This window comes from Emydura macquarii, unplaced genomic scaffold, assembly GCF_026122565.2.
Source record: "Emydura macquarii macquarii isolate MOO-44397 ecotype Brisbane River unplaced genomic scaffold, CSIRO-AGI_Emac_v2 contig_1790, whole genome shotgun sequence".
NCBI classification, from domain to species: Eukaryota; Metazoa; Chordata; order Testudines; family Chelidae; genus Emydura; species Emydura macquarii.
Window position 1 is genome coordinate 24161726 of NW_027131927.1, and position 13236 is coordinate 24174961.

Below are 13236 nucleotides of genomic sequence, written 5' to 3' on the forward strand. Positions count from 1 at the left end.
TGGCTTCTTACCATTGTCATGTGACACTCCTCAGTCTATGTCCAGAGACCATTTCCCCCCGTAAATAAAAAGTAAAATGAAGTTATTTTCATAGGAAATGTTCAAGACTATTTCACCCTCTACCTTCTTTTCACTCCGCTATAAGAACAACTAATAAGCTCTTCCAGAGACATTTAAAAGTTGCGATTTACAGACATGTCAAGTCTCACTCATTGGGTGTGAGATTCACTCACCAGCATGCTATCTCATTTTGAGTAAATATGTAAAGATTTAAAATATTTTTACTCAGGTGCTGAAAGAGACCCCGGGGCTTAGAGCTTGGAAAGTCACTTTCCAGACTTGTGTACTACAGTAACCCTAAGGGCCACATTCTTTATGCATGCAAGAGGAGAAAGAGGTTATGCGGTGGGTGGGGGTGTTGTGTATGTGTGAATACTTGACAGTCAAAAAAAATATGAGTTCGTCCAAAAAACGAGCAGGACTTGATTGAAAGTTTTGAGGTTCTGCAAAATATAGTTAACATTTAAAATTTAAAAATGTTAAAAATGTAGTTTCCGCCTTGAAACTCAGTCCAGTTTCTGAGACAAAAGAAGACAAGCTGACTGCAGATTGCACCACCATGTTCTGGGGAAATGGCAGTGAAGCAAGTGGGCAAATTTTCAAATGAGCTCAGCACGTTGTGATACCGAGTTCTTTTTGTAAATCTGGCTGTAAGTGTCACAATGTGAGTTGCTGGGTGCTGCACTCTTGAAAATCTGCTCCATAATCCCTAGTGTGTGATTGCTGGGAATCTGCAGGGACTGATTTGCTGCCAAGTGCTGCTAATGGACTCTGCAAAGTCTGGCTTCTGTGGCTAAAGATTACTGGAGATTTTCCTGTAGCTGAAACAGTAAAGGTATGTGTTTCTTTAGGTGGAGATCAAAAGTTTATCCTCATGACTAATGAGTCAGAGATCATTACAACGGGAGAGTGGTCACTAGTTGTAGTTGTTCACTTGTGAAAGTGGCTGACCCTTTAACCTCAGTTTAATGGCATTGCTTTTAGGAATGCTGTCCTAAATACGCTCTTAAGTATGTAAAAGTGCAGGTGTAAAGACAATTTCCCTACCCTATCATCAGCAATTACCCTCATATTAGGAGGGACTCAATTGTTTCCATTCACTTCTGTCACCCAGTATGTAATGTTAACATATTTCAAGATTTTAAATAGCTAAAAATAGCATAAAGTTCTTCATCAAAAACACTTCAATGGTCATAAGTAATTTTAGACGCGGGCCATCGATCTGTTTTTCTGGTGGTATTTCCTCTAAGTCACCACATCCACACCCTTGCATGAATGCTGCTGGGACATCTGTGCCCACATTATTTGACATATGGAAAAAACAACTTGAAATATTTGCAAACAGCTCTGTTTTGTTAAGAGTTTGTGTTTCTATGTTACGTTTCAGGACTAATTTTGTTATTAATTTATCTAGCAAACACAGTACTTGGTGCTTTAGGCAGGAATGCAGGATGCATCTATATTTTTCAATATTTTTCTAACTTTTCAGATTTTTTGTTGTTGTAAATATAATTGAATACAGAGATTTAGCCAGAAATAGTCATTGGGATTTTAAAGGGACACTGTCTGGTCAAGGCTGGCTTTGTAAAAACAAGAGTTTACAAAAGCTTACACCAATAGAAATATTTACATTACTTTTTTGTCAGTTCCAATGGGGAAAGCTACTTTGAATAAATAACGACTCTTCTGACATGTTTACAATTCAATCATTGCAGCACAATGCAAACCTCTGACAGCTAGAAAGGGAAACCTGAACAGAAATAGATTGAAACAGACCAATTTATTTTCACTGCCTAAATTGAGAGAAACACCCCTGTCCATAGCATAAAAGGTGTTATTTCAATTCAATATCTGCTTTATTAATAACGAAGGTAAATACATTTGCCAAAATATTGATTTATTTTAGAGGGACAAGGTAGCTGAGATAATATCTTGTATTGGAAGGGACAAGTTTTCACCTACAGAAGTTGATCCACTAAAAAGAGATTACCTCACCTACCTCGTCTCTCTCATATCCTGGAACCAACACGCTACCACAACACTGCATGCAACCACTGATTTATTTTAGGTATTTCTAATGCACTGATTCTTTGCACATTTACACTGGTGTAAATCAGGAATGATTCCACTGAAATCAACAGAATCACACTCATGTAAAAATGGAGTAAGCGCAAGGAGAAACAGGCCCCAGCATTTTGAACTTGCTAGTATCCCTTTAAGCTAAAAAGCAGTGAGAGGTTGCAAACCCAAAGAGCTGATCAAGCACATTTCATTGATTTATGTTTATTTGCTTAACCTAGTTTAATCCTCCTCCAAAGTTTAGTTTTAGCATGTGTGTGTGTAAGTATTCTGCCTGCAAGAGCCCAGAAAGCACAGTGCTGAGTGAGCCATGTCATTTTCTATTATACTGTCTATGCTGTCTTCCTGCTTTCTAAAACTGCATCCCAGACGTGTTTGGTCTGGTATTTGTTTCTGCCAAGTCGTCTGGGCGTGGGGAGAGGTGTTAAGAATAGCAGGGACATATTTTTTTGCCTTGCTCTGCAAAATAAAGATAAGGCATTTCCTTTGTTGAAGCAGATATGTTATGACTTCTCAACACAGATATTGACTGTAATAGAATATAACAATTGCTGAACAAAAGTCATTTGACCGTGATAAAGTCAGAGCCTGACCGCTGTAAGCATTTTACACATAGCTGGAAGTTTTATGACTTCATATAAAATATGCCTACTTTTCATCAGAGAGGTCTGGTTCTTACTTAACTTTAAATACAGCTCTGTTTTCCTCATAGAAAAAGACAATGGCACTATGTCCCAAATAAAAAGTCAACAGAACTGATCATTTGAAAAACAACTTATTATTTCACGTATTTCCAAAGACCCCTTCATGTAGCCTCTGAATGTTCAGGCATGGTACAGTGAAATATTCAAAGGCTGGCATTTAACATTCAGCTTTAAAATGTGCACGTACATCAGTTGCACTAGCAAACCCTGAATTGCTTGCACAAAGGATAACTTCACATAAAAGTGGTACTTGCGTGAGCAATTGACAGCTGTGCCCTCACAAATGTAGCCTCATAAAAAGCTTTTTTGACCCAAAAGGTTTTTTTTGAAAGAAATGAAAATTTTTATAGAAAGTTTTAGTTTCCTTCCAAGTTTTTTGGTTTGTTTGTCAGAAACCAATTTCTTTTTCAAAACCCAGACATTTTTTAAAAACTGTTTCAATAAGTGTTTTGGGGCTTTTGGGGGCGGGGAGGGAGTTATTGGCTTTCCCCCCTCTTTAAAACTAAAACAAACAAAAATGAAGGGGAAAAAAGCCTTAAAGACAAACAATGGATGAAAAACCAAAAAATTACCAACATTTCAAAAAACAAAAACATTTTCTCTTAAGTCACATGGATGCTTTGGAAAAATCCAACCCTAGATATCTAAATATGGATTTAGGGGCCTATCTTAGGCTCCTTATTTTTGAAAATTTTGGCTTAAATGCTTTAATCCAACACAAGGCCTACATTTCATTCAGTGATGCACAGATCTTGTGATTATTCTTTGTACAAGGAGGAATTTCACCAATACTAAGCATAATGAAGATTGCTGGGCCAAATTTATGTCTGATGCAAATTGGCCATGGGTTTAATCCATGAGTGAATTTTCTTCTGTGCAGTTTTAAAACATAAAACTTGCAGAGACTGTACGGTAAATTCACTCCTTCCCAAAATTATTTTCATACTTTAAAGTAGCGGAGTTAATAAGTGGTTTGCCATCCATATTATTATACTATGACACCCTAAAATACATGGTAGAAAAGAACCACAGTTTGTTTGGTTTTTTTTAGCAGAAGTGATTAAATATCTACAAACAAGCACAAAGTTTATAACTGAATGGTGACAACAATCCTCTTCCATTTGAAACCCTGCTGTTCCTCAGCCGGGCAAGCACTCCCTAATTTTATTATGGCCTGAATTCTTTCCAAACCTATATTTTTTCAATAGTATAATGACTACTTTAATTTTAGGGTGCTTATTATATTTGTACATGTATATGCACAATGTGCAATACCTATTTTTGCCAAGGTTAATGTCAGCTTAGCAATTTTATGTCTGTACTGGGCACCAGGAAAATGGCATATGCCAGTGTTCTTGTCTGTTCAGAAAATCTGGACTGTGTAAATCAAAGTGCAGTTTAGTAAGAAATGTGGCTATATTAAAAGAGTGCATTGGAAGTACTGGAGAAAGGAGAGTTTTACGTCTAAGGCACTGGGCTGGGAATGAAGACAGCTGGGTTCGAGTTCTGGCTCTGCCACAGACTTCTTTGGGACCTTGGACAAGTTGCTTAATCTCTCTGAGCCTAATCCACAGTCCACTGAAGTCAGTGTGAGCCTTTCCATTGGCTTTAATGAGCTCTGTTCTCCCTCTGTAAAATGGGGATAACATTTTCTTTTTCTGACCCTTAGTCTGTCTTGTCTATTTAGATTGTAGGCTCAGTGGGGCAGGGACTGTCTCTTACTACATGGGTGTACTGCACTTTGCATATGGGGACCTGAAGGCATTAGTGGAATATAAATAATAATTCTTACTCAATATATGTTCTTCTTGCGTATTCTCAAGTCATAGCTTCCTACAGGAATTGCCAAACATATTTTTTACTCCTGTAAGGAATACAGAGACAATGCATCTGTGCAAGCTGGAACTTTCAGCTAGATTCAGTTTAATAAAAACCCTAATATTCTAGTTTTAAAATGAAAGAAACTTTTTCAGGAATACAAAACAAAGCACCAAGGCTGAAATTCTGACCCTACTGAAGTCAATGGCAGTTTTATCAATGAGGCCAGCATTTCATATTCTGCTCTCCTTTACACTAATGCCCTCTCCCCCCCCCCCCCCCATTGAAATCAATGCACTGTCTGCCTTATTTGATAGTGTAGTAAAAATCCATTCTGTACAAGTGCTCTTCAAAGGCCTGATCCTGCCCACACGAAGGTCAATGGCAAAACTCCTATCGACTTCAGCAACAGCATGACAGGGCTATATGTCAGGTACCCATACCAGGCGCCCATATTCCTGGGGAGATTGAAAGCACTCACAGTGCATGCAGAGGCAAACAGGTACACATTATAACCACAGTGTGACTGTTCCCAGTGGTACCCAGGACGGAGAGGTCCCAAGGTTGCCTTTAGCATGAAGCAGTCTTGTCAGTGCCTGTTGTAGATCAGCTCCCCAAAACCAACAGCCTCTGGCAACACAAGCAGTCCCCTCTAGGCAGGTTTTGTTCTCAGGCACCCACCAACTCCCGAGTCCTCAGAGTCTTCTCTGCAGAGTCCATCCCCTTATCCACTGGACACTCACAGCATTACCAGGCCCAGTGTGCCCAAAAGAACAGAAAACACCAGCTTGTAAGATTCAACTCAGGACTAGCACTTAGCTTAACACCACAGCACTGAGCTGTATATGTATAGTGAAAACAAGGATAAATGTATTATCAAGGAACAGAGATTCAAGTGATAGTGACTAAGAATATCAGAAATGAATGGTTACATATAAAACAAAATCATAACATGTTCTCTAGAGACTAAACTTAACTAACAAATTAACCTCCTGTCTAAAGAAACTTATCTTACTCAAAGTCCTCTCCAGCCAAGCCTGGTTGAGACCCCTCTTTCATGAAGCAAACACACTCTCCGTTTACTTCCTAGGTGAAGGATAAGAGGTTGTCTGCTTTGCCCACCCAAATACATTAGAGCAAACCTTTGATGTGCATCTCAAGATAGGGTCCCCTTCCTGCAGTTTGCTTCTTCCAGTTACATTTCTCTTGTAGCCCATATAGATCATTGTGCACACACATACCTCCTTAAACTCTCTTTTATTGTTATTTCATCCTTCCAAATCACCCCATCTAGCTGTCTGTTTCTTGAACCAGTTGCCTCCCGCCAGATAGATTGTGAGTTACAAGGAATTGCTTCCCGTACAATGCCTAGCACAATGAGGTCCTAACCCTTAATTGGGGCCTCAAGATGCCACTAAAATATGAAGAAATGTATTATTAAATTTCCCAATTGTTACAGCTTGCTAGTTGCTTGCATTAAAATAAAGTTATACAATAAAACTATTTTTTGTATAGCATCTTTCACATAAATGCTATTCCAAAATTATGTAGCAAGTTGGCCATATGCAACAACGGAAGGACATTATGAGATATAAATAAGGAAAAGGAGGGATGTTTTCAGATGATTTTTTAAAATAAACAGGGATACAATGAGGGAGGCAGCCTCACTAGTGCTGAAAAAGTGGCTATTAAGGGGAAGACCAAAAGATAATTCAGCAGGATTAAGAGTCTCCCTAAAATTTTACCTTTCATTTACAAGCTTGGATATTTCACAGAAAAATATAGGTTTAAAAAAGTGTCTCAATCATAATGCCAGGGAATAATTTGGTATTTACAAATTATATATCTTCAAGAAAAAATACACTCAACTTGTATTTCACATAGGTCTTTCTATAATAGAGATATTAATTAAGTGGAAAGCAGCCTACAAATTTCAAGAACAAAAGGGCAAGAATTTCAGATTCCATTGTGGGAGATTAGTGGGGTTTAGTTTAAGACCTTGTGAAGGCATACTTAAGTTAACTGTATTTCAATTGGTTGTTTGGAGCCTCGAACAGAGAGTTTAAATTACTTCGAGGTACCAGGCTAGGCTCATATGCCTTGGTACTCATGAACAAAGAACATAAATGCTATAATATTATCAGATTTTTTTTCAAAACTTCTTTAGCAAATATTCCTAAAGTGTTACTTTCTGTTAGATCCTTTACTGCAGGGCTCCAGCAAGGTATGTGGATAGCTTTACAATAGGTTTTCTGGTAAAACTCAAACTGAATTTTGATTGCATGAAATATAAATGCCTAGAGATGTATCTAGAATGTTTTGTTTAAATCTCAGTTAAGCTTATAGTGTGTTATTTGTATATGTATCTGACTGTAACACCTAAAATTGTATTGCCACTGGAGAAAGGAGCTCTTTTTGGTGACTATAATCCCTTTGCTCGTTGATCAGACATACAGGGTTAAGCCATGCACTCTGCACCATGCCTTCTGTAGGGGGCAGGGTAAAGCCACACCACAGTTAGAGGAGCAGTGGGAGATTGTGCTTCAGATTGGGCAATCTTTCCTGGGACTGCTCAGGCTTCACAGTGGCTGCACACTCCGTGTCATCCAGAAGGGTGGCTCAGATTGCTCCCCTTGGTGCCGGTGCATGGGGAGGGGGCAGCCATGACCCAACCCTCCCTGATGGATTTCCTTCCCAGAGGGAACAGGTGATTGACCCCTTCCAGGTCCTGCTGTGCGCTGGCATAAGCACTGATCACAATCTGGTCCACAATAATACTTTTAATGATGCACTTTTCACTAACTTCTGCAAGGGTTAAAAACACTAAAAGCTCAGCCTGTAGGGTCAGCGTTGCTGACTGTGGACTCTTCCTTTTTTCCCCCTCACCTCAGCACCGACGCAAATTTAGAGCATAAACATGATGGGTTCTGTGGACTTGTACTACGTTAGGCTTTAGCCACACCACCTGGTTCTGTGGCTCTCCCTTCAGCACCTGGATATCCAGTAAAAGGGACACCAATTTTAGAAATTATTTGAGCTGGATGATCCTGGGCTGCAGAAAAATTCAGATGTGCTTGATTTTCCTAAGTTACACCCCTCCTCCCAAACAATTTACTTGGTCCTGATTCTCATATTGATAAAGGCCCTTGGACACTTGAAGTGAGAATCTGACCCAGATGTAATTACATTTCCAACTCAACTATTCTGATCTTGGTTTCTTCCAGAAGAAGAATCTGCTCTGCTCGATTGGCACCTACAGCAGGACATTAATATTATCATCCTTCCCTCGGTGGCAATCCCACAGAGCCAGAATAGCCTTTACCTAGCAAAGGAGGACATTTGCTCTCAACCCTGGTAATGTCTTGGTTTTGGCCTGGCTGTTGCATAGGTTGGTGGTTTAGTTCTTTTGTTAGAGCAAGGAGTATTTTTTCCAGCCACATAAGGAGAGTTTCTCTCCCTCCTGAACTGGGTAGTAAATACCTGTGAGGGGAGGAGAGCCCATTATTATGAATTTTCCACCTCACTGTGGTTTTCCACAGCTTGGACCCTGTGTTAACAGGAAAATATATAACATGGTTTGGCCCATTTCAGTGCTGAATTACTTGGCCAGCCACAAAACCAAGATCAGCAAACTGATGAGGCTTTTTTGGTCTCCGGTGGCACAGAAGGCCTGAGACCTTGTCTTAATAACTGAAGCCTACATTTGTATAGTTAGTGCTGTATCCATGGAGAACAAAATCAGTCGACTAGTATTACAGATGCTCCCACTGCAAATAAAACCTGTTGATGACTGATAATATACATTAATTCGGCAGACTGGCTGTACTTCTGAGATTGTAATACTGATGTAAGATTAACATCCTGTAAATGTTAAAGGTAAGAAAGATCACACAGACCCTAGATTTTGCAATCAAAGAGGAGACCTTTTGGGATTATACACATCATAAAAAGTTTGGCGCTCCCAACAATATTTTTTTAAAATGCATTTTCTTTTCAAAAGGCTTAGTGAGATTAGCACATGAGAAACAAAGAGGATTTGCATGAGACTTCTTGTAAACAGCCTGCTGGTTGCCAAACAGAGCTCTCACACTAATACCACTAATGCCTAACAAAGAAAAGAAATAACAGATTAGGTGTTCTCACAGGCAAAGTCCACTTTTAACTACACTTCAGCTCCACCTATGAATTATGTGGTGGATACGGCAATGTAACTATGATGCTCTGTTTTGTGTGGACTGCACCTTTAAATTTCTAGGAATTTTGCCTGTGTGTTGAGACAGCAGCCATTTAGATTTCAAAGTTGCTGCAGCCTCCTCAGATCTCTCTCTCTCTCTCTCTCACACACACACACATACACACACACACACATACACAGTTGTTGCCCACAGAGACATTACTTTTGTTCCTTTTTATTGTTATTTTAGATTAAGGAAAACAAAAGTAACTGAGACAGAAAGGATATGACTGCTCTCTGGCAAAATACGGAAAATCATAAATTACATATGTGATAGATTTGGAGCGGCCTGTAATAATGTATGAATAATATATCTTGACTGGGTTCTGGTAATGTTTACTGTCAGCCTAGACTGAGCTAATTCAAAATCAGGTTTGTCGGGAAATGCACATGGGGTATGTGTGTGTGTGTATCCTTATATACACTTCTCCAGGAACAACAGAAAAGGCATTCACTTTGATGTCTTGGCTTGACCACCTGTGCAGCACTCCAAACTGGTTTTGGGCAGTAAATCAAAGCCCAAGAAGACAGAACAAAAAAACTGTGGCTGGATTAAAGAAAGGGACTCTTTCCCTCTCTGGGCAGTTATTGTTAGGGGACAGGTAGGCCCAGATCCCTAGAGATTAGGGGTCTGGGATAAGCCAGTCGTGCTTAGGACTCCAGGTAAAATAGACATGCATAAACAGACATTCTATTGTTTTAAAAATCCTTTTCTCTTGTGTTATGCTTTGTTCTTACTGTTAAGATTAATCTTTGTTTTCAGAAGACTGCTTTGGGTTACTGTATTTGGATTTGGGTTACTGTATTTGCTGGTGACAAGCTCCTAAAGGAAAAACTTGCAGATGTCACCCCCAGTCAGACCTGCTGGGTAAGCACAGTAAATACACAGAGTATGACAGCCCAGGCTTCAAGAGTGGAAGAAACTGTGGAATTCCACTTTGAGAGAGATGAAGGAATGAAAAGAAAGGGGGTGAGAGGTGCAATTAGCCCTGTAACCATGACAACATTGCTGCAGGATGACAAGTGAAACTTCTGCTTCACTTTTGCTTTTTACCAGTAAAGATTGATCTCAGTTTTGAGATCAACCCCAACACATAAAAAAGGAGTAGCTGGCTGTATTTGTAATCTGGAAAGTAGGCGGGCACAAGTCCTCCCACTGCTAAAGGTCTCTCCCCCTTAAAAGGAGGAGTCACTGGACCCAGGACACAACTAAGTTTGTGGGATAACTAACGAAAAAAAGAGCGGTCGTAGGGGTCACAGGTTTAAACGAAGGGAACCAGAAAGGGGCATGCTGGGCATTGTTTGTCACTTTTGTCAGTGTCCTCTGGAAACCTGATGGAGTAATAGAAAAGGAAGACGGCAACAGTAGGATAAGAACCTAAGCCACAGAAAATAATAATATCCACTTTCAGATGTCACCAGCCTGCGCTATGAAGAAGACACTATCCTGAATCAACTAAACTCCGACACATCCAACGTAACTGAGACCCAGATTCTGCACTGGAAAACAGTTCAAACTGGAAGTGGGGCAGATAATGAAAAATACTCTGTGAAGGAAGGTCAAGGAGGTTAAAAGAGGAGTGGGAAGTTGCTTGGTGCACAAGAGGAGGAAGGCAGTGTATCAGATAGTTTATTAACAACAATGTGCACATAGAACTTTCTCCTTGTTCTGAACAGAATCTAAACACACTTTAAGACTAAGGACTTAGTCAGCAGCTCCCTGTAAAGTCCCAACAGCTGCTAATAGGGTGGGTGAAAAGGGGAGTTCTGCCACTTTGCTACAGCAATTCAACCAGCTCTATTAAAATGTGTGCTCTGACAAAGTGCCGGTCTGTGCTGATCAAATATTATTGCTCTGTTACATTGGTTCTCAAACTGGGGTTCACAACCCGCAGGGGGTTGCAATGTGGTTATGTGGGGCTATGAGCTCAGAGCATCGCCACGCGCAGAACTGTGAGCCCAGACCCCAGCTAGGCACAGGGCTGTGAGCTTCTCTACTTCCTCTGGTGGAGGAATATGGGGGGGGCGTGAGAAGTGAGGCACAGATACTGCTCCACCCCTCCCAACATTCCTCCATGCCTGGGGGATTCGGGGGGGGAGTGAGGAGCAACACCAGGACTCCCTGCATCCAGGTCACTTTCTCCACTTGGGCTGTGCTGTCAGGCAAGCATCAGGAGCTGCTGCTCTCGGTCCTTCTCTTAGGCAGCCCAGGTGGGGAAAATGACCTGGATGCAGGGAGTCCTGACATTGTCACCCTTAGGGGGCTGTGAGGGGGGGGAGTGAGGAACAGAGAAGCAGCTGCCGGTGGGGAGTGAGCAGCAATACCAGCTGCTCTGTGCATGCAGGTCAGTTTCCCTAGGTGGGTGCAGGAGGGAGGGTGCAGGGGCAAAGGGCAAAGGAGGAATGGGGAGCCCATGGGGGCCAGGAGCAAAGAGGGAGGGGGGTGCCCACAGGGGCAATAGGGGGAGCATCCACAGGGGTCACACTCAGAGACTTGCTGAGTGAAAGGGGTTGCCGACACAAATGTTTGAGAACCACTGCTCTATTATATGTGAAATAGTCATGAGCACTGATAAGAAATAACATACTTTCCATTTCTTGCAGGAAGTAGTCCCAAGCATGAATGTTCTGTTTCTGTTTATGAGCGTTCTAGGTATATCCTTTGCTTCTCCAGTAAGTATGACCACCCCAACCGCCCCCCCCCCCCACCATTAAACGACACCAGAATTATTGGTATCATCCAGCAATTTGCTTCTTTGTGTATGAGGGCTGCTCCGTTGGCCTTTATATCAGTCTAGCTGCCACTGAAATCAGTGAGAATTGGTGATTATACAAGGACTTCATGATCTCTAGTCCTAAAATGGCCATCCAGTCCATAACTTGACTGTGTTATGCTTCCCTTTTTTTACACTATAGCAAGATTATGTTTATGATTCTGCCTAATGCTTTCAAATAACATAACAAATCATTTTTATCTGACTGATGAACATTTTTAAAATTTCCACTCATGTCTTTTGTGTAGTTCAGATATTCTTATTTTACTAATATCTCCTCTTTGCAAAAAAAAAAAAAAAAAGAAAAAGAAAAAAGCCTAGCAGATAAATTGATGCTTTCCCCCATCTCTAACTATACATCAATTTAACCTTTAATTTTGAAACATGGCAAGTCTTCAATCAAGCTGCTCCTTTTGAGGCAATAGCACAGTCTGTCAGAGGGAAGAGAGTGCATTACAAATCTGATCAAAGGTTTCCCCGGCCTTGTTACAGTATCAAAGAGTCTTCTACCTGTCTGAAACTGGGGCAGGTTTCATTACCTTTTAGCTAACTTATTTCTTTTGTGAGTCTTAGGTATTGTGCCAATTGCACTGCATTTCCCCAACCTTTCAAGACTCAATCAATCCTGCAATCCTCACCCAGGTAAAACTGGAAAAGGACTACAGGATCAGGCTTATGAGGCCAGATTCTGATCTCAGCTACACAACTGTAAATCTATTTTCACTTTAATTTGAAGCAAAAATGAGTAGTTTGTGCTTTCAATGTGCCTAATGTTTTAGTGGAATTGCAATTATTTGAATAGTTTTCAGCAGTATTAGATGTTTTGCTGAACTGTCAGAGAAGTTCATTTTGCCCAGAGCTTAATGCTGGCTAATGTAAGTAAATTGAAGTCACATAGGAGCCAGTTCAGCAAGCTGCTTAAGTCCATCCCTAGTCAGCAAAACACTGAAATGTGTGCTTAAGTCCATTAAAGTCTGTTGGACTTAAACACATTTCAGTACTTTGTTGACTAGGGATGGGCTTGCTGAATCAGGGCCAAAGAAATCTAGATTTTCACCAAACATTGGTAATTTGGCAGGTGACTATTACATTTCCAACAGAGATGGTAATTAATTTGCATTTTAAGTGGATTTTTCCTTTAGTGCTCTGGTACTTTACTATGTTAAGCTATCCTATTCCTTCATTGTGCTTTAGAAACATAATATAGTTTGCACTGTGTCTTCTCGACAGATCAAAAGAAGTGCAAATCTGCCTGGAAGTGGCTATGAGGAAAATGTGGCCAATATTAATGCCATGAATGCAAACAAAGAAATCTTAAGCAATGGCTCTGGGAATGCTGGCGGGAACCAACAGAATGGTGAGAATGAAAACTACGGGCACCCAGAAGGAGCAAAATTCAGTAATTATACAAGAGGACCCAATCAAACTGGAGAGGTGCCTCCAATGGATATTAACAATCCACAAGAGGCTTATAAGGATAAATCCAATAATCAACTAACCCCTGAAGACCCTGAGAATACCCACGGAAGACAAAGCATTGATCAAAATGATGAGCTCCACACAGGGA

General features: G+C 40.6%; 2 long non-coding RNA genes across 2 annotated transcripts in view; one reads left to right on the forward strand and one right to left on the reverse strand.

The window, feature by feature from the left end:
* The window catches only part of LOC137159199 (uncharacterized), a 113457-nt gene that overhangs the window by 21228 nt on the left and 78993 nt on the right, over nucleotides 1-13236 (reverse strand). The window lies entirely within an intron of this gene.
* On the forward strand, nucleotides 6807-13054 carry LOC137159200 (uncharacterized). The gene is made up of 3 exons (XR_010921584.1): nucleotides 6807-6885; nucleotides 11500-11568; nucleotides 12900-13054. It is a non-coding gene; the product is annotated as an uncharacterized lncRNA (long non-coding RNA).